Source organism: Mauremys reevesii, linkage group 6, assembly GCF_016161935.1.
Source record: "Mauremys reevesii isolate NIE-2019 linkage group 6, ASM1616193v1, whole genome shotgun sequence".
In the NCBI taxonomy this organism is placed as follows: Eukaryota; Metazoa; Chordata; order Testudines; family Geoemydidae; genus Mauremys; species Mauremys reevesii.
In genome coordinates, this window is record NC_052628.1 from 15,016,266 (window position 1) to 15,034,424 (window position 18,159).

Below are 18,159 nucleotides of genomic sequence, written 5' to 3' on the forward strand. Positions count from 1 at the left end.
TGGAGGCAAGGGGAGAAGAAAGAAGGACAAAGTAGCAGAGTGTATAAGGAACAGGGTAAAAAAAAAAAAGTAACCCCAAAGGTCAAGGGCAGAAGTCAGTAATGGGACACAGGAAGCTGCATACGGTAAAGTAGCAAGTAGGTGGGAGGAAACAGACTCGTGTCCTGGTTTTTGTCAGAAATATTGTCACTCTAGAGTGGAGAGAGGCAGCTGAGTAGAGCCCAGCAAAAGAAAAACTATGATGTGGTGCAATCTCAAACAGTACTTCATGGACACGGCCAGACCAGAAACAGACAGATTAAGGTCAAGAGTGGAATCTGGTTATGGATGACATGCATAACAAGGGACCTGGCTAAAGGATTTCAAAATAAAACTATGATACTTACACCATTTATCAGTTCCCAAATACAGTTATGCTGACCCAGGTGGCATGTCCCAGCCACAGTCTCCCACATAAGAGAAACAAGGTCAAGTACAGTCAAACAATAGATAAGTTCTATGGAGCAGGACGCCATGGTCAATACAGGAAAAATAAAACAGCAGTTCAGTTAATAAAAGAATTAAAACGGGGGTTGGAGGAGAAGCTTCTTTGAATCATGAGAGGCTCAGCCAGTAAAAAGTGATTAATAAAAATCAAAGCTGAAGCCAAGATTCAGCTGCATATAGAGCCATTGAGGCATGAAAATAAATGCCTAGATTTTCAAAAGAAAAATGCCAAATGTGGGTGCCAAGGCCTCTTGGCTATCAGGTTGCAAGTGTCACAATGGGAATTGCTGAGAGCTGAGCACTTTGGAAAAAAAAAATCGGCCTGTGACAGGGTGCTGTTAGCAGCTATAAACAGAGCCCTTTGGAGGCCAGCACGCTGGTGACTTAGAACACCAAGGGCCCTGGGCATAGTTAGAGAAGGAGGAACATAGGTAGTTTGGGTTTGGAAGGATAGACGGGATCACTTGCACCTGTAGAGGGCCTGATGAGCCAATGAGGTTTTTAGCACACCAACTGGGTGGCCCTGAGAAGCAAGAAAGTAGTTTAAAAGGTTGAGCCAGGGAGCAGCAAGGGGACTTGCATAACTGCTGCTGTGTTGTGATGTATTTCACCAGGAACATAAAGAATAATAAAGACAATTGGTGGAGGTACCATGGTGGACTGTGAATGCTGCTTAATTCACAAAGAGGGCTTGCCAGACAGGGTGTCCAGGAGCCGAAGGGGGAGCCTGTTCACACTGCTGCTTATCCTGTACCTAAGTGGGATCTGAGCTCTTTCAAAATCAGGCCCCAGCTGTGGGTCCTGAGCACTCGAAAAATCATGGCCATAGCTCTCAAAAATCCAGCATATAGGGACTGCATTAAAAGGTTTTTCTGTTGTCCTTTCCGTTCTGTGGCTGCGTATGTGATAACTTTATGTAGAGTGAAATCTGATATATCCAGCTATTGAACCTGGCCAATGATGTGCTGGAGCAGCAGGTAGCTCGCATGGGTTAAAAAGTGCTCAGTTTGCTGGTAGAGGTTCTGCTTGGACCATTAGTCTAGTCTAGTATCAGTTACATATGTTTGGAAGAATCCTACTTTTAATACCCATCTGCTCCATATGGTATAATAGCCCAGAACCATTAAACATCTTCTCCCTGTAATGTCAATCTAGGTTCCTTTACCACATCCAGGATAGAGATGGGACAATGTTCCCCTGATGTGGTATTACTCCAAGAGAGTTTCATTTCCCCAGAACCTTCCTCTTATAAAGGCACATTTTGACATGATTGGATATTTGGCATTAACTTGACTAAAATAATCAAATGCTATCATATTTCTAAAGGTATTTATTGCCATGATATTTAAGTAATGACAAAGAATAGTGACAGCAGAATTAGTATTAGGTGAACCTTAAAAAGTTCAGAGTTAGGATTCCATTTGGATAAGCACCCAAAAGTTTGAATGTTTATCAAAACTCAATGAGCCTGAAGAACTTGGTGGGAGAACAGACTGACTTCCTAGGTTACTGGTACTTTCTGATTCCAGTTGGAATGAGCCCAGACTACAAAGTTTAGCTTTGGAACTGAACTTCAGAGGTGTTCAGTAAAATCTAGCCCTGATATTTGTATTAATTATTTATTATTAATTATGGTGGTTGCTCCTAGACACCTCAGTCAACTCAAGACGTCACTGCTCAACAAGTGGGTGCTGTACTAACACACAATCCATGTCCCAAAGGGCTCACAAGCTAGAATTTAAGATTTGGATCTGAGCTGCACTAGACTTTGGGGGTATTAAGATCTGGTTTTTTGGTCTGGATCCATCTTTAGTTTAAGCACTTGTCATTCTGGTCCCATCTGGAACTTGGAGATGCAGAAGTACAGAAAATAAAAAATAATGGAGAGAAAAATAAAATTCTGGTTAACTTGAAAACAGGGAGCTTGGAACCTGGGCAGAAGTTCAAGGGGTCTCACAAAGAGCACTGGGTGGGAAATTATTTTCCCAATCTGTAAAAATTTAAGATTTCAAACAGTTTTCCCATTCTGAATCAGGACAAAACAGTAGAAGTCTCAATAATTTAAGTGAATCTAAAATCTGATTTTTTTCCAGTGTGAATCAAAACATTTTCTTAGATAATTTCCTAAAGTTTTGTTTTGATTTCAACCAATTTTCATTTTTTTTACTCTAATTAGCCTAGATTTTAAAACAAAGTCATTCTTTTTGCTTCAAAAATAAGACGACCCATTTGGACAATTGACACTTTTCAAAAATAAGTTTCAAGTTGATAAATTTGTTGAAACTGACCCTAGCCCTGCAGTTTTCACAAAACAACTTTTTTTTGGCTGAAAAATGACAACAAAAAATTCCCAACCAGCTCTAACCATGACTACCATCTGTTGACACAAAACTCAGTCAGAAAAAAGCAATTTAGTGTTTCTTTTAAGTGGGAAAATAAAAATTAAATACATTGCATCAGAACGAATTCTTTCTCTGTGTGTTGACTAAGGGTTTTCCGCCTGATCTCTCCATGATGTCACAATAGTATAGTTAGATGGTAGTCATGTTAGACTTCTTCCCTCCCTTACCAATTATGGTTCCTTAGAGATTACTTAACAGCCAACACAAGAGATCACAGCAAAATGTTAGAAACAAGTTTATTCACAAATCTTACTTATCAATATTAAACCCATAGTTTTTTTGCAACATGCACTGGGGATTAGCAGCCATAGGTTTAAACTATATACACAATAAACATAAGGAAGAACACTTTATGTCATGCATATAGGAAACTGTCTAAAACAAATTTACATTAACCAGAAGAATGACGACTTTTCTCTTTCTAAGATGCAGTCTACCAGTCACCACTCAGTCATTTTATTTTCTTATTCCAAAAACTCCAGAGAACTCATTTTGAAATGAGGACACAAGAACATGTGGAAACAAGAACAAATGGATATAAACTGGACACTAGGAAGTTTAAACTTGAAATTAGACAAAGGTTTCTAACCATTAGAGGAGTGAAGTTCTGGAACAGCCTTCCAAGGGGAGTAGTGGGGGCAAAAGACATATCTGGCTTTAAGACTAAGCTTGATAAATTTATGGAGGGGATGGTATGATGGGATAGCCTAATTTTGGCAATTAATTTGGCAATTGATCTTTGATTATCAGCAGGTAAGTATGCCCAGTGGTCTGTGATGGGATGTTAGATGGGTTGGGATCTGAGTTACTACAGAGAATTCTTTCCTGGGTGCTGGCTGGTGAGTCTTGCCCATATGCTCAGGGTTTAACTGATCGCCATATTTGGTGTCAGGAAGGAATTTTCCTCCAGGGCAGATTGGCAGAGGCCCTAGAGGTTTTTCGCCTTCCTCTGCAGCATGGGGCAAGGGTCACTTTCTGGGGGATTCTCTGCAGCTTGAGGTCTTCAAACCGCAATTTGGGGACTTCGATAACTCAGACATAGGCTAGGGGTTTGTTATAGAAGTGGATGGGTGGGATTCTGTGGCCTGCATTGTGCAGGAGGTCAGACTAGATGATCATAATGGTCCCTTCTGACCTTAAAGTCTATGAGTTCTATGAAATAGGCTATTCAGGAAAAAAGTTTAGATGCCTTTCTCCTCTCCACTGACTTCACTCTTTTGGCATTTGTATCTGTACCATATATGTAATCAGACAAAAATAAATGGCCATTGTGAGTGTCTATTCATTGACATAAGTGTATCTATATTTATTTCATTGCAGACACTGTCAGAGAGATGCTCACATAAACATGCATCTCTCTGATGTGTTGCACTCTAACCACAACCAAAAATCTACACAAAGACCCTTGATCTGATCTTCATGGGTGACTCTTATCCATACAATGGATCAGTTTCCAAATAGGAGACTGAAACACACCCAAACTGCGGACAATCTGGAAGCAGATCTGGGAGGTTCACTTATCTTTATTTTTAGATTAATAGATTATAAAGCCAGACAGGACTATTAGATCATCTAACCTGACCTCCTGTATAAACACATCATAGAATTTCATCCAATTTCAATTTCATTCAGTTCTCCTCTGTTGAGCCCAATAATCTGTTGTAATTTATCTTCCAGACAGGCATCCAGTCTGGTTTTGAAAAGTTCAAGAGACGAAGAATCCACCATCTCCCTTGGTAGTTTGTTTCAATGGTTAACAACCCTCACTATTGATATTTATTCCTCTACAACCATCACCAGTTCTCAGTGGGCATTGAGCAGGACCTTCAGCACCTAAAAACAGTCAGACCTAGATAAGGGCACCCACTAAGGCAACATGTTATGTTATATCCTTGGGGCAGCCGGTGTAGGAAGCAATCACTTGAGGCCAGAGAGCAGGCAGCTAACCAAAAACCCATTTTTTTTTTATATATAGAGAGAGCTCTCAACGGTTGAAAACCGCTAAGCTAAAATATAATAATCTAACTCAGTTGCCATAGCAACAAAACCATGACAACCAAATACACAACATGTTACACTTGCACCATATGAACTATATGAGCTGCTAATACTATAGCCAAATTCGTCCCCAATGTAAGTCAATGGAGTTACACTAGGGGTGAACTTGTCTAACTCACAGTAAATAGTGGGTTTTCCTATCGCATAGTAATGTAGGTTAGTGAAATCCCCACACTGTATAGATCAAATATGGACTTCAGTCTGTACACTCCTCAGGGCAGGGACTGTCTCTTCCTCTGTGTTTGTATAGAACCTAGCACATTAAATCTCTGGCTATGATTGGGGCCTCTGGGCAATATTTAATACCAATAATAAATACTGCTGCTCTTTCTAATGTTAAAAATGCAGCAGCGTTTCTTCATTGAGTGTATAGAAAAAACCCTGAAACATTTTTGAAGAATGAAATGAAAAGTGCCTAGAGAGGAAGACAGACATCTTACACTCATATTTCAGAAATGACTGCACAGATTCACTGGAGAACTTTTCTGTAAAATGTCTTTGAGGACGAGACCAAGCTAGAGAAATTTCAGCTGAAGTGGCAGCTCTGTGAAATAGTTATCTGAGGGTTTGAGAACAGCATAGTCCTCTCAAGATTAACTAGACAAGTGTGCATTAGCACTAAAGTGGGCTTGGTTCTAGCAGAACTTCTACTCCTCAAAAAACAAAACAAAAATAAAAAACTGGACCTCTCCTGACACGCCTGTCCCCATCCTCCTGGCACATCACCACCACCACAGCACAGAGTACACTAGAGTCTCTCCACGGATGGCTAGTTGAAGAGGCCAGTGGATGTGTCTGGCATTAGAATAAAACATCTCCTATGTACATGTTATTCTGCCCTTGTGAATTATGGAGTTATATTTTGGAACCTTCCACTGAAGTGTCTAGTGCCAGCCATGGTCTCAGACAACAAAGGACTAGATGGGCCGCTGCTCTGAGCCAGTATTGAAGTTCCTATGTAGCTCCAAGGATCTTATCTTAATCCTTCTCCTCTAAAGCATTGCTTCCATGATGAAACATAGAATAAGACCTACTGTATTACTGTAAGAAGAAGTAGTCAATGGGAGTTACGGAGCCAATTCTTCTGTTGCAGGATTTGGGTATGTCCCCACACAGATATATGAAAATAAAGAAAAGAAGATTGTTAAAAGCTTTGCCCTTCTGGGTCTGTTTGTACTTTTGCAGCTATCAGATGGATATAAATTACGGCCAACAAGCAATTAAAAGTTAATCATGATTAAAAAAATTAATCGCAATTAATTGCACTGTAAAACAATAATAGAATACCATTTATAAAAAGGGAAATAAGGACAACCTGGGGAATTACAGATCAGTCAGCTTAACTTCTATAACCGGAAAGATAATGGAGCAAATAATTAAGCAATCAATTTGCAAACACTTAGAAGATAATAAGGTGATAAATAACAGTCAGCATGGATTTGTCAAGAACCAACCTGACAGCTTTCTTTGACAGGGTAACAAGCCTTGTGGATGGGGGGGAAAATGGTAGATGTGGTATATCTTGACTTTAGTAAGGCTTTTGATACCGTCTTGCATGATTTTCTCATAAACAAACTAGAGAAATGCAACCTAGATGGCGCTACTATAAGGTGGGTGCATAATTCATTGGAAAACTGTTTCCAGAGAGTTATCAGTGGTTCACAATCATGCTGAAAGGACATAACGAGAGAGGTTCCGCAAGGATCGGTTCTGGGTCTGGTTCTGTTCAATATCTTCATTAATGATTTAGATAATGGTATACAGAGTAAACTTATAAAGTTTGCAAATGATACCAAGCTGGGAGGGGTTGCAAGTGCTTTGGAGGATAGGATTAAAATTCAAAATCTGGACAAACTGGAGAAATGGTCTGAAGTAAATAGGATGAAATTCAATAAGGACAAATGCAAAGTACTCCAATTAGGAACACTCAGTTGCACATGTACAAAATGGGAAATGACTGCCTAGGAAGGAGTACTGTGGAAAGGGATCTGGGTGTCATAGTGGATCACAAGCTAAATATGAGTCAACGGTGTAATGCTGTTGCAAAAAAAGCAAACATCATTCTGGGATGTATTAGCAGGAGTGTTGTAAGCAAGACATGAGAAGTAATTCTTCTGCTCTACTCTGCGCTGATTAGGCTGCAACTGCAGTATTGTGTCCAGTTCTGGTCACCACATTTCAGGAAAGATGTGGACAAATTGGAGAAAGTTCCGAGAAGAGCAACAAAAATGATTAAAGGTCTAGAAAACATGACCTATGAGGGAAGATTGAAAAGATTGGGTTTGTTTAGTCTGGAGAAGAGAAGACTGAGAGGGGACATAACAGTTTAAGTACATAAAAGGTTGTTACAAGGAGGAAGGAGAAAAAATGTTGTTCTTAACCTCTGAGGATAGGACAAGAAGCAATGGGCTTAAATTGTTGTAAATGTAAACAAAACTTGTTTGATTAGTGATTGACTGAAGAAGAAGGAGGACTGAGTGGACTTGTAGGCTCTAAAGTTTTACATTGCACTCAAAAACAAAACAGTTATGTAAGAAAACAATCTACATTTGTAAGTTGCACTTTCACAACAAAGATTGCACTACAGTACTTGTATGAGGTGAACTGAAAAATACTATTTCTTCTGTTTATCATTTTTACAGTGCAAATATTTGTAATAAAAAATATACACTTTGATTTCAATTACACAGAATACAACATATGAAAATGTAGAAAAAACATCCAAAATATTTAATAAATTTCAATTGGTGTTCTATTGTTTAACAGTGTGATTAAAACTGCGATTAATTGTGATTAGTTTTTTTGAGTTAATTGCGTGAGTTAACTGCGATTAATTGACAGCCCTACTATAAATAAATAAAAACCCCATAATCTCTTGATTTTCCCTTGTCTTTGCACTCACAGAATGAAAACTCGATTGTATTGTATCTGCCAGCTTAGGGCCAGACATTAGAATGGATTTAACCAATTAGCAGATTTCCGCTTCAAGAGGCTGGACGCCCGGCAGGTATATCTTGCAGATTACCACAGCTGATAAGCTAAACCAGGACTCCTGTGATTTGTACACAGCAGTCCTACCAGGGGAGCCATAAAAGAGTCTCCCTCTAGGTAAAGCAAGAGGAGCTGTCTCTTAGCTGGAACCTGATCTTTCATATCTTACAGAGTAGCTTAGGCTTCGAGCTGATACAGCACTTGAGATAACAGCATGTCAGGTTCCAGATAACATGCTCATTCGTTTCACACAGGATTACACAGAGCTGTTATTACAGACAAGTGCTTCTGTCTGGGCAAATAAAAATGAGGAACCTGCTGCCAGCCAACAGTAGGGCACCTATGTTAGAAAGATCCGTTTGATGGCTGGAAAGGCCTCTCCCTGCAGGTTTCTCTGCTTCACGCCAGGTGAGAAGATATTGTTTTAAAATGCGCATGTGGATTTTTTAAAAGTGAAGTTGCGTATCAGGAAACCATAGACTCCGGAATATGATTTACCCAGCTGTCAGTTGGGCTGCTACATTGACAGGCGCCTGAGAGCCATACTTAACTAAGATCCAATCGAACGGATTGTTATTGTTCTCATGTTTAATATGGCAGTGTTGCTGTAGAGACTGCAGGTCCCAGTTTGCACCGCTCTCTACTGGCAAAGGGCCGCCCCCAACACATTAAACGTGGTAGGAAGGCAGGTGGGGCTCACAGGGTAGAACTCTTTGGCTGCTCTTGTAATAGAGCATATACAAAATAAACACGAGATGCAGTTTTGCTCATAAACACCCAAAGATCAGGACACACAGCAAAATCCATTCACCAGTGGGCTTAGTTCGCTCCTTCTACAGGTGTAACATAGGGTGTGAGGTTCCCAGATAGGATTTAAACTTTGCCAGTAAGAGGTTTGATGCTGCACCAGGTGCTCACCTTTGAGGTGTGTGTGTGGGGGGGTCTACAACCAGCCTGCACACCCCCCACATGTTACTCTACCCAGGTGGAACTGCTGGGGGAGGGATGTGGTGCAATGGCACTGAAATGTACCCATTTCTTTCCCCTTAATATTTCATTCATCTTGCACAGAGGAACTTAGAGTCTCAAGAGGAGAGAGACTAATTGTACCCAGGTCAGGGTGGAGTGCTGCCATGCCTTTTGGCAAGATCTCCTTCTGGACAGCTGCCTAACAGAGAGCAAGGTGAAAACTCAGTGTGTGACATTCATTGAATGAGCCTGAGGCAGCATGTGACAGGCTTTGCTGGTGCTTTAGGCATCAGGTGATTGCTTTTCTCGGTGATGATCTCTATGAAAGGGGGCTGCATGTGCTTTTACATTCAGATGCTCCACTGAGACACTATGTCTATTGTGAGTCATCTGAGCTACTCAGTCAGAGTGCCGCCAGCCTCAAGCATTCACAAATCAGGATCCTGGCCCTTAACAAAAATCATGAGATTGGCTTAAAAATCATGAGATTAAAATGGGTTGTTTTTCTCTGCCTTCTCGTTTGTAGGCTACAGTGAGGTCACATTTTACAGCTTTTCTCCACAGTCATACAGACTGGAAGCTTTGTTTAGTTATTAAATGAAAGCTGCGATTATCACAACTGCAGGAGTTGGGTATTTAAGAACAAATTTCAAGACTTGCTATAAAATCACCTAGATGAGCAACACTCCAAATACCAGACCCATCTAAAGACAAATAGGGGCTTTGTAGTTAAACTCTGAAATTCTGAGGTGAGCTCTTCAGCTGCTTTGGGGTTTCCTTTTTCACCCCCTCAAAAATTCAGAGGAATTAAGTGCAGGAAAGAACAACCAACCAACCCGCCCCACAACCAAACTAGCACTGAATTATTGTTAAAGGCTGAAAAATTCCAGCAAGGGAATTCTGGAAGCTAAGCTTATTTCCGGACTGCCGCCGGGTATTCAAATCGGGCCCCGCCCTTCATAAAGCTGGCCCTGAGCGCACATTAAGGTCCTTTAACACTGGCACAGCAGTGTAAATGGGCCTCATCATGAGAAAAATAGCCCTAGGAGTTGTACAGGACTGGAGCACCTAATTATCCAAGCCACTGATTAGCCAAAGCTTCAGGATGTCCCCTGGACCTTTGGATAACCTGGGTTTACCTGGATAATATTTTACAAGGAAAACTTCATACACATTGGATTGTACTCTGTGTGTTATTAATTAGAGCTGGTTGAATATTTTGCATAAAACTATTTTGGTGGAAAATGGCTTTTTGACTGAAAAAAATTGGAGGAAAGTTTTCATTTTGGACAAAATTTTCCACTTTTGTAACAGAACCCCCAAATTTAAATTTGGAAGGTTTGGTAAAAAAAGTTTGAGAACTTCCCCCCCACATTTTGTTTGTTTTTGTTGAAAAAGTTTTATCAAGGGAAATTAAAAAAGAAAAGATTTATCAAAAATATTCTGCAAAAACATAATCAGCATTTTTCAACCTGTTCTGTTATCATCATGGACCAGTTAATGCTGCACGAGAAAACTTTTGAAGTTTCTTGACTTTTGATTGCTTCACTTTGCAGCTTACCCATACCTCAATTCTAGAGGTGTGTGTGCCCCAATCAAACTTTACTTTAAGCAATGCAGGAGCTCTTTTCCCCCCCCTTACTGCTATTACTCTGTGGTATACCCCTCGGTAGGTTCTGTCTTGTTAAAATTCCTTCTGGCATGAGTCCAGGGCCACCCAGAGGATTCAGGGGGCCTGGGGCAAAGTGGGGGAGCTGCGGTGCTTGTACTCACCCGGCGGCGGTCTGGGTCTCCGGCAGCACTTAAGGGCCCCCTGCTGCTGAAATGCCACCGAAGACCTGGACCGCCGCCGGGCCAGGTCTCACGGGGCCCCTGTGGGGCCTGGGGCAAATTGGCACACTTGCCGCCCCCACCCGGGCAGCCCTGCATTATTCCCACTGGTGTAAAAAGGTGTTTTAATCGAAGCGTTTCTACAGAATTGGGTCCTATATGAATGAATAAAGATGACTTGGTACAGTGAAGTGAGGGAAGTACAATGGCACATGTCTCACAATTCAGCCTTTAATAGTGTGTGCTGGCTCAGAGCACAAGAGGAAGAATTGGATAAAGTGTAAATGCTACACCGGTAAGCAATGTGCAGTGTTGGTATGCGGTGTATGCTGGTGAATTTAGTAAACACCTTGCCCCCTTCTCCTCTACGAATCTAGAGCAAGATTTATTAAAAACAACACTGGGATCAGGCATTTTTCTCCCAGAAAAGATTACAAAACACAATTGCGGTGTTTGTCCAAGATTGTGTGTGTGTGTGTGTGTGTGTGTGTGTGTGTGTGTGTGTGTGTGTGTGTGTGTGTGTGTGTGTGTGTGTGTGTGTGTGTGTGTGTGTGTGTGTGTGTGTGTGTGTGTGTGTGTGTGTACAACGAATAAATATGATCCAGACAAAGTCATAAGCACTAATAGGAACCTTAACTCAGTTTTAGCTCCAGACTAGCTAACTAAACTCCTTCTGCCTGCTGATGTCTGATGACATTGGCTCAGATTCAGCCCCAGTGAAAGCACTGAGTCAATGTAGTTGTGCCTGATTACATGAGGATTGAATTTGGCCCATTAGAACTAAAGGGGTCTCAACCAAGCTCTTAAAATTGTGGTCATAATTTTCTGCACCAGCTGTATGTTTGTGGGCATGCAAAACCTTTAATTTGTGCCTGCATTGGAGATATATATATATATATCAATTTGCATGCAAAAAAGATGCTTGTAGTCAAATTAAATTGGAGGGGTTTTTTTGCACCCAAAATCCTAGTCATAAAAATCTGACCCATTAAAAATCACTATGGAAAGTTATGCCTCTTAGAGCAATTTTTGAAAATGTCTAATTGTATGCAGGTTTCAGAGGGGTAGCCATGTGTTGTATGTAGTATTTCATAGATCTTGGCAGCCTACAGAAAACAATGGATGATCTGAAAAGGAAGAGCTCTGTGTGAGCTCAAAAGCTCACCTGCAGAAGTTGGTCTAATAAAATATATTACCTCACCCAACTTGTCTCTCCAACAGGCAGAGCCAGAAACACATGCATTATAATAAAAAGATGCAGCTGGATGAGCAGAATGTGTAATCACATAAGTAAATTCATATCTGGAAGCACAGTTAAGTTGTTTCATGTGCTTTTGCAACAAAAATTATCATATAATCAAACACTTATGTACACAGCTGCTTATTTTGCAATTTATATTTTGCTTACTTTGCATCCACTGTGTGTATGCAGCAGGGCGCTGTGCAAGTAAAGGTGCATATTTAGCACGCAATCACCTGGTTTTGTCCATACACAGGCACAAGTTAAAGCTCTATTGTTGAAAATCGGCGTATCCTGTATGATCTACATTAGTGGGTAGGCACCTATGCTTCCCCACTTTGGCCTTGCCTACCCTAGGCTTTTGTGACACCAATTTTCTATCGCTGCTACGATCAGTTTATTTCTACAAGTGGTAGCAACCATGGAAACATTCACATAGGGTCTAACACAGGGGTGGGCAAACTTTTTGGGGCGCGGGCCACATCTGGGTGAGGAAATTGTATGCAGGGCCAGGGCATGGGGGGTGGAGTGCGGGATGTGGAGGAAGGGGCTCAGGACAAGGGATAGGGACAGAGAAGGGGTGCAGAGTGTAAGAGGGGGCTCAGGGAAGGGGGTTGGGGTACAGGAGGAGTGTGGAGTGCAGGACGGGGCTCAGGGCAGGGAGTTGGGGTGCACGGGGTGCAGGGTGCCGCAGGGAGCTCAGGGCAGGTGGTTGGAATGCAGAGGAGTTCAGAAAGGGGCTCAGGGCAGGGAGTTGGGTGCAGAAGGGGTGCGAGATACAGGCAGAGGGCTTAGGGCAGGAAGTTGGGGGGCGGGGGGCAGGAGGGGTTTGAGCTCCAGCCCGGTGCCGCTTACCTAAAGTGGCTCCGGGGTGGCAGTGGCGCACACCAGGGCCAAGGCAGGCTCCCTGCATGCCTGCCCTGTCCCCACGCCACTCCAGGAAGTGCTGTGGCCCCTGGAGGGGGGGGGGGCAGAGGGCTTTGCGTGCGCACATGGAGCCCTTTGCCTCCTGGCCCGGGGGCTGCTTCTGAGAGCAGCGCCGGGCCCGCAGCACCACCAGGGGTAATCCCGCGGGCCGGATCCAAAGCCCTGAAGGGCCGGATCCGGCCCGCGGGCCATAGTTTGCCCATCCCTGGTCTAACAGGTTTAGATTTAACTTAAGGCATCAGGGGGTGATTTAGTGAAGTCCCGCTAAATCGATGGCAGAGCGCTCTCCGGTTGACCCCGCTATTCCGGCTCTCCGAGAAGAGTAAGGGAAGTCGACCGCAGAGCATCTCCCGTTGACGCAGAGCAGTGAAGACACTGAGATAAGTCAACCTAAGCTACACTGACTCCAGCTACACTAATAATGTAGCTGGAGTAGTGTAACTTAGGTCGATGTGCCCCCGTAGCGAAGACAAGCCCTACAACATAGTGCTCAAAATGCTGGCAGCTGCCTGGAGCCCTGTCTTTAGGAGATCTCCTGCATGCAACACAGCTTAACAATGCATGCAAAATATGCAGTTGCATATTCAGTCACTTGTTCTACTCATGCGATTGCACATTTTTCATGCACAATTACCCAGTTGCAGCCACATAGACAACTCTTTCTGAATACTTGACCCTACACTCAGGGTAATGTAGCAAGCACTGTATGTGGTTAACCTGACACACATTAGTTGGTTTGCATTTAGCTTGTCCAAACTTATATTTTTGGACTGATAACACAACAGCTTAGCTGACCCCTGCTTATTACAGATACCAACAACAAATGGGACAGACAGACAATATAAATAACAGATGTTCAGCTGCATGCTCTGTGTTTCCACTCACCATTTCTGTTTACAGTCACTGTGTTTCTGTTTACATCCAATGACGCTCTGGCCAAGTGTGCTAACTCAGACTCAGAGATGCCTTTCCTGGGGAGCAGCTGTCCTTCCTCACATTGGCTCAGAAGACTAGTGGAAGGAAGGGAAATGGAAGCAATAGTAGATCTGTCTCATTCCTATTACTGGCGATGCCTGACTGTCTCAAGAGTTAAATGTTATATCCGTTGATTTCAGCTTAAAGAGACACCATTTCCCTAAACCGGGATGTGTCAGTAGTAGTAACAACTTAGATGTCTCATTTAGACTGCCTTCGCAGCTGAATCCATTCTGGTGGTCTTTTATCCCCTTCAGGAGCCCTATGGCTCAGAAGAGTCATCCTTATGTTTCTGCTGCTGGCAATGCTGCCTTCAGAGCTGGGCGCCCAGCCAACAGCTGGGCGCCCAGCCAACAGCTGCTGCTCTCCAGCTGCTCAGCTCAGAAGGCAGTGCAGAAGTAAAGGGTGGTAATACCACAACCCCACTACTATAGGCTTGTGACTCCCTTTTGGGTCAGGACCCCCAGTCTGAGAAAGACTGTACTTTTGTATACTTTTACTACTATACTATACGGTAAAAGTACTCAAACAACCAGATTTCATAGTCCGTAATATGTTTTTTGTGGCCACAAATTTGATAGGGCCCTACTTATAAGTGAACTTATTGTGATGCATAAATAGGGCCCTACTAAATTCACAGCCATGAAAAATGTGTCATGGACCATGAAATCTGGTCTCCACCTGTGAAATCTGGTCTTGTGTGCTTTTACCCGATACCAAACAGATTTCATGGGCGGAGACCAGCGTTTCTCAAATTGGGGGTCCTGAACCAGGGGGCTCACAAGATTATTTTAGGGGCAATGTGGTATTGCCACCCTTACTTCTGCGCTGCCTTCAAAACGGGGTGGTCAGAGAGCAGTGGCTGTTGGTTGGGTGCCCAGCTCTGCAGGCAGCGCCCCGCCAGCAGCAGCACAGAAGTAAGCATGGCAATACCATACTATGCCATCCTTACTTCTGTATTGCTGCCTTCAGAGCTGGGTGGCCAGAGAGTGGTGGCTGCTGACTGGGGGCCCAGCTCTGCAGGCAGCAGCTCAGAAGTAAGGGTGACACTCCCATACCATACCATACCATCCTTACTTCTGTGCTGCTGCTGGTGGCAGTCCCGGCCAGCAGCCACCACCCTCCAGCTGCCCAGCTCTGAAGGCAGCACCGCCGTTAGCAGAAGCACGGAAGTAAAGGTAGCAGTACCGCAACCTCCTGCGCAATAACCTTGCAACCCCCGCACAACTCCTTTTTGGGTCAGGACCCCTACAATTACAACACCGTGAAGTTTCAGGTTTAAATAGCTGAAATCATGAAATTTATGATTTTTAAAATCCTCCGACCGTGAAATTGACCAGAATGGACTGCGAATTTGGTAGGGCCCTATGCATGAGACAGTATTCACACACTGGCTTAATAATGCTGAATATATTCAGGATATTTTTTACACTGGGAAAAGGTTTTCAAAAGGAGGTGGTTTAAGTCCTATTGCTTGAATCATTTGAGACTAGACAGGACAAAGGAGTGGAAGACACTCAGGGAAAATTTTGTGCAAGTTGGGAAAGATGAACCACCATAAATTGAGGAACACGTTTATCCAGATTAAGAAATAATGGCTCACATCTGCCTTTGCCTACAGAAGGATTACAAAATAAACCACACACAGTAAAACTAAAGCAAACTCCCACAAAACCTAGACTATCGAATCAAGGATGAAATTCAATTATTAACTACCTGTTATTATTACAATTTAAAGCATATGTAACATGCTGGAACATCCACCACATATTTGGAGTCTGTTGTCAGACCAATTACTTAGCATCTTTCAGCATCTGGGGGTTTCTCCACAAGAGAGAATACGTCAGTAATGAAAATATCAGGCTAGGCCCAATGACTCAGAGAGCCAGCCTCTCTGCCAAACAAAAATGGGCCTAGAGGAAAAAAATCCAGAATAAAGAGCAAGTGAAAAAGAAGCCCCCCCAAAAAAAGATCCAAAATGAACTGACTCAGACAGAAAGGCTTAAAACCTGAGGCATGAAGAGATCCACAGAGCAGCTCTAGCAAACATTCTCAAGGAAGAAGTTCAACAGACTGGGGCCCTTACAGGAGAAGGCCCTGTTTCTATCCAGCGTGTTCAGGTAGAACCTCAAGAGAAAAAGAGCAAAGATAATTCAGTTGATCTCAGGAGTCTTGAAGGGACATAGCAGGAGAGATGGTAGCTGAAGTACCTCCAGCTTAGGTACACAATGCTTATGTGAGGGACAGAGCTTGAGAAATAGTTGTGAATTTCCTTACCTATGCAGAGGTTTATTTGTTGTCATTTGGTTACACATGTAACAATAATACCTAGTTCTTATGTAGCACTTCTCATTTGTAGATCTCAGAGCGCTTTATGGAGGGAGGGAAGTATCATCCCCATTTTACAGAGTGGGGAAACTGAAGCACAGATTTGCTCAGGGCAGTGGTTCCAAACTTTAACAACCTGTGAACCCCTTTCACTAAGATGTCAAGTCTCATGAACCCCGTCCTAAAAATGAATATTTTCAGGGATTTTCTCCTTTACCTGAGTATAAATTATAAAAGCAGTGATCTTGGAAATATAAAATTTGTTTTTATGACATGCGTATTACACGCTATTTATTATCAATCATTAATCATTACAGTATTTTTATTACATTATGAAAACGGCAACACTCTTCCAAGATCTCACTTTCGTAGCTTGTAAAACTTTGAATAAGCCTGTTATAAGACAAGGCTCCTATGTTTCATCAAGGAGTATCAGATGTGAAACAGCATGAAGGGATTTAAGAAGCCAACTCAAAGAGTTCCTCCTACACAAGCATTCAGGTCTTGAGCAGTCCAGGCAAACAACGCATGTTACAACAAAGCTTAAACTTGTTCTTCATAATAATTTTAAAAACAACACTAGCTGCCTATTTAATTTTAAAAACAGCAAAAAATATCCACCTCCCTTTCCATTTCTTATAAGGAGCCTTGAAGTTTAAATCTCCTCACTGTGATAGATATGCTTGCTTTGATCTGCTTAGCCTTTGGCAGTCCAGGGGCTCTGGGCTACTGGCCCCGTGCTGCCTGGGGTCCCTATGGAGAGCTGTGGCCACCATTAGGGAATTCCCCCCTGAGAACTCCCTGTAACATTTCACCAACCCCCAGGGGTTCTCAAACCCCAGTTTGGGAACCACTGGCTCAGGGTCACCCAGCAGGCCAATGGCAGAGTTGGGAATAAAGCCCAGGTCCTGAGTCATAGTCCAGTGCTCTAATAAACAAAGGGGAAAAGCCTGCTAATGGATACATGAGATATTGCAATCTCCAAGCATTCAAAAGACATGGGTCAGGCCCCCACCCCTCTGAAAAAGAGCATGTGATTTTTAGAAAATAAGTGTTGGGTTCTTTTTATTTGCTCTCTGGTTGTGGTGGGGCTAGTACCTCGACGGCCCCGTAAGTCAAGGGGGTGGGAGGTAACAGCCTCTCCACGCCCAAGTCCATGTTCTAAACCCCTCTGCAGTTAGCACAGTGAGGCCCAAGGGCCAGAGTCCATCTACTTCCCCTCCCCTAGTGGGGTAATGCAGCCTAGCGGCCGGAGTCCCTACAAGGCATCCTTGAAGTCAGGGCTATGCAACCTAGTGGCCACAGTCAATACAACTGCCCTTGGGGTCAGGGCTATGTGGCCTAGTGACCAGAGTCAAAGAAGTAGGCCGCCACCTGGGGTAGGTGGTGGCAAAGGCGGTAGGGGGACCCAGCCCCTCCCTCTCCACCAGGTCCCAGGCCAGGGCCCTGTCAGCGGTGAGTGTGGTCACCACGCAGTCAGCAGGGATCCTTCCACAACATGCTGACCTTCTTCAGGTGCGAGGTACCACTCACTCCACCCCCCTGGGCCACTTCCTACCATGTGTCCTGAAGCTGGGGTCCATTTGTAGTCGGGGTCTCCAAGCTCCCTGGAGCAGGTAACTTGTTAGGACTCCAACTCCTGTTGACTAGCTGTGGGCAACTGGCTCTAGTCTGGGCCTCAGACTCTCTGGTTTCTACAGTCAGGGGCTGGAGCCTCCACTAAGCATCCTTCTTCCCCAGCAGTCAGTCCTGACTGAGCAGCTCTGCAGGCTTTTATACCTGACTCCCAGGTGGAGCATGCACTGGCAGAGCCTCAGGGGCGGGGCTTCTTCTGCTAAGAGGGAAGGATTAACCCCTGTTGTACCAGTGCAGGGCTGATCCACCCCATCACACTGGTGTCTGAACATTTAGGGTACAATCACTTCACATTTTCAAAGTTTTCTTTGCAACTAT

At 43.4% G+C, this 18,159-nt stretch overlaps 1 long non-coding RNA gene across 1 annotated transcript; it reads right to left on the bottom strand.

Annotated features, from left to right (window-relative positions):
* Positions 1 to 5,420: 5,420 nt before the first annotated feature.
* On the bottom strand, positions 5,421 to 17,936 carry LOC120408398. The gene is made up of 3 exons (XR_005600669.1): positions 17,765 to 17,936; positions 13,789 to 13,913; positions 5,421 to 6,030 (listed from the first exon to the last, which is right to left on the bottom strand). It is a non-coding gene; the product is annotated as an uncharacterized LOC120408398 (long non-coding RNA).
* Between the last annotated feature and the right edge of the window lie 223 nt (positions 17,937 to 18,159).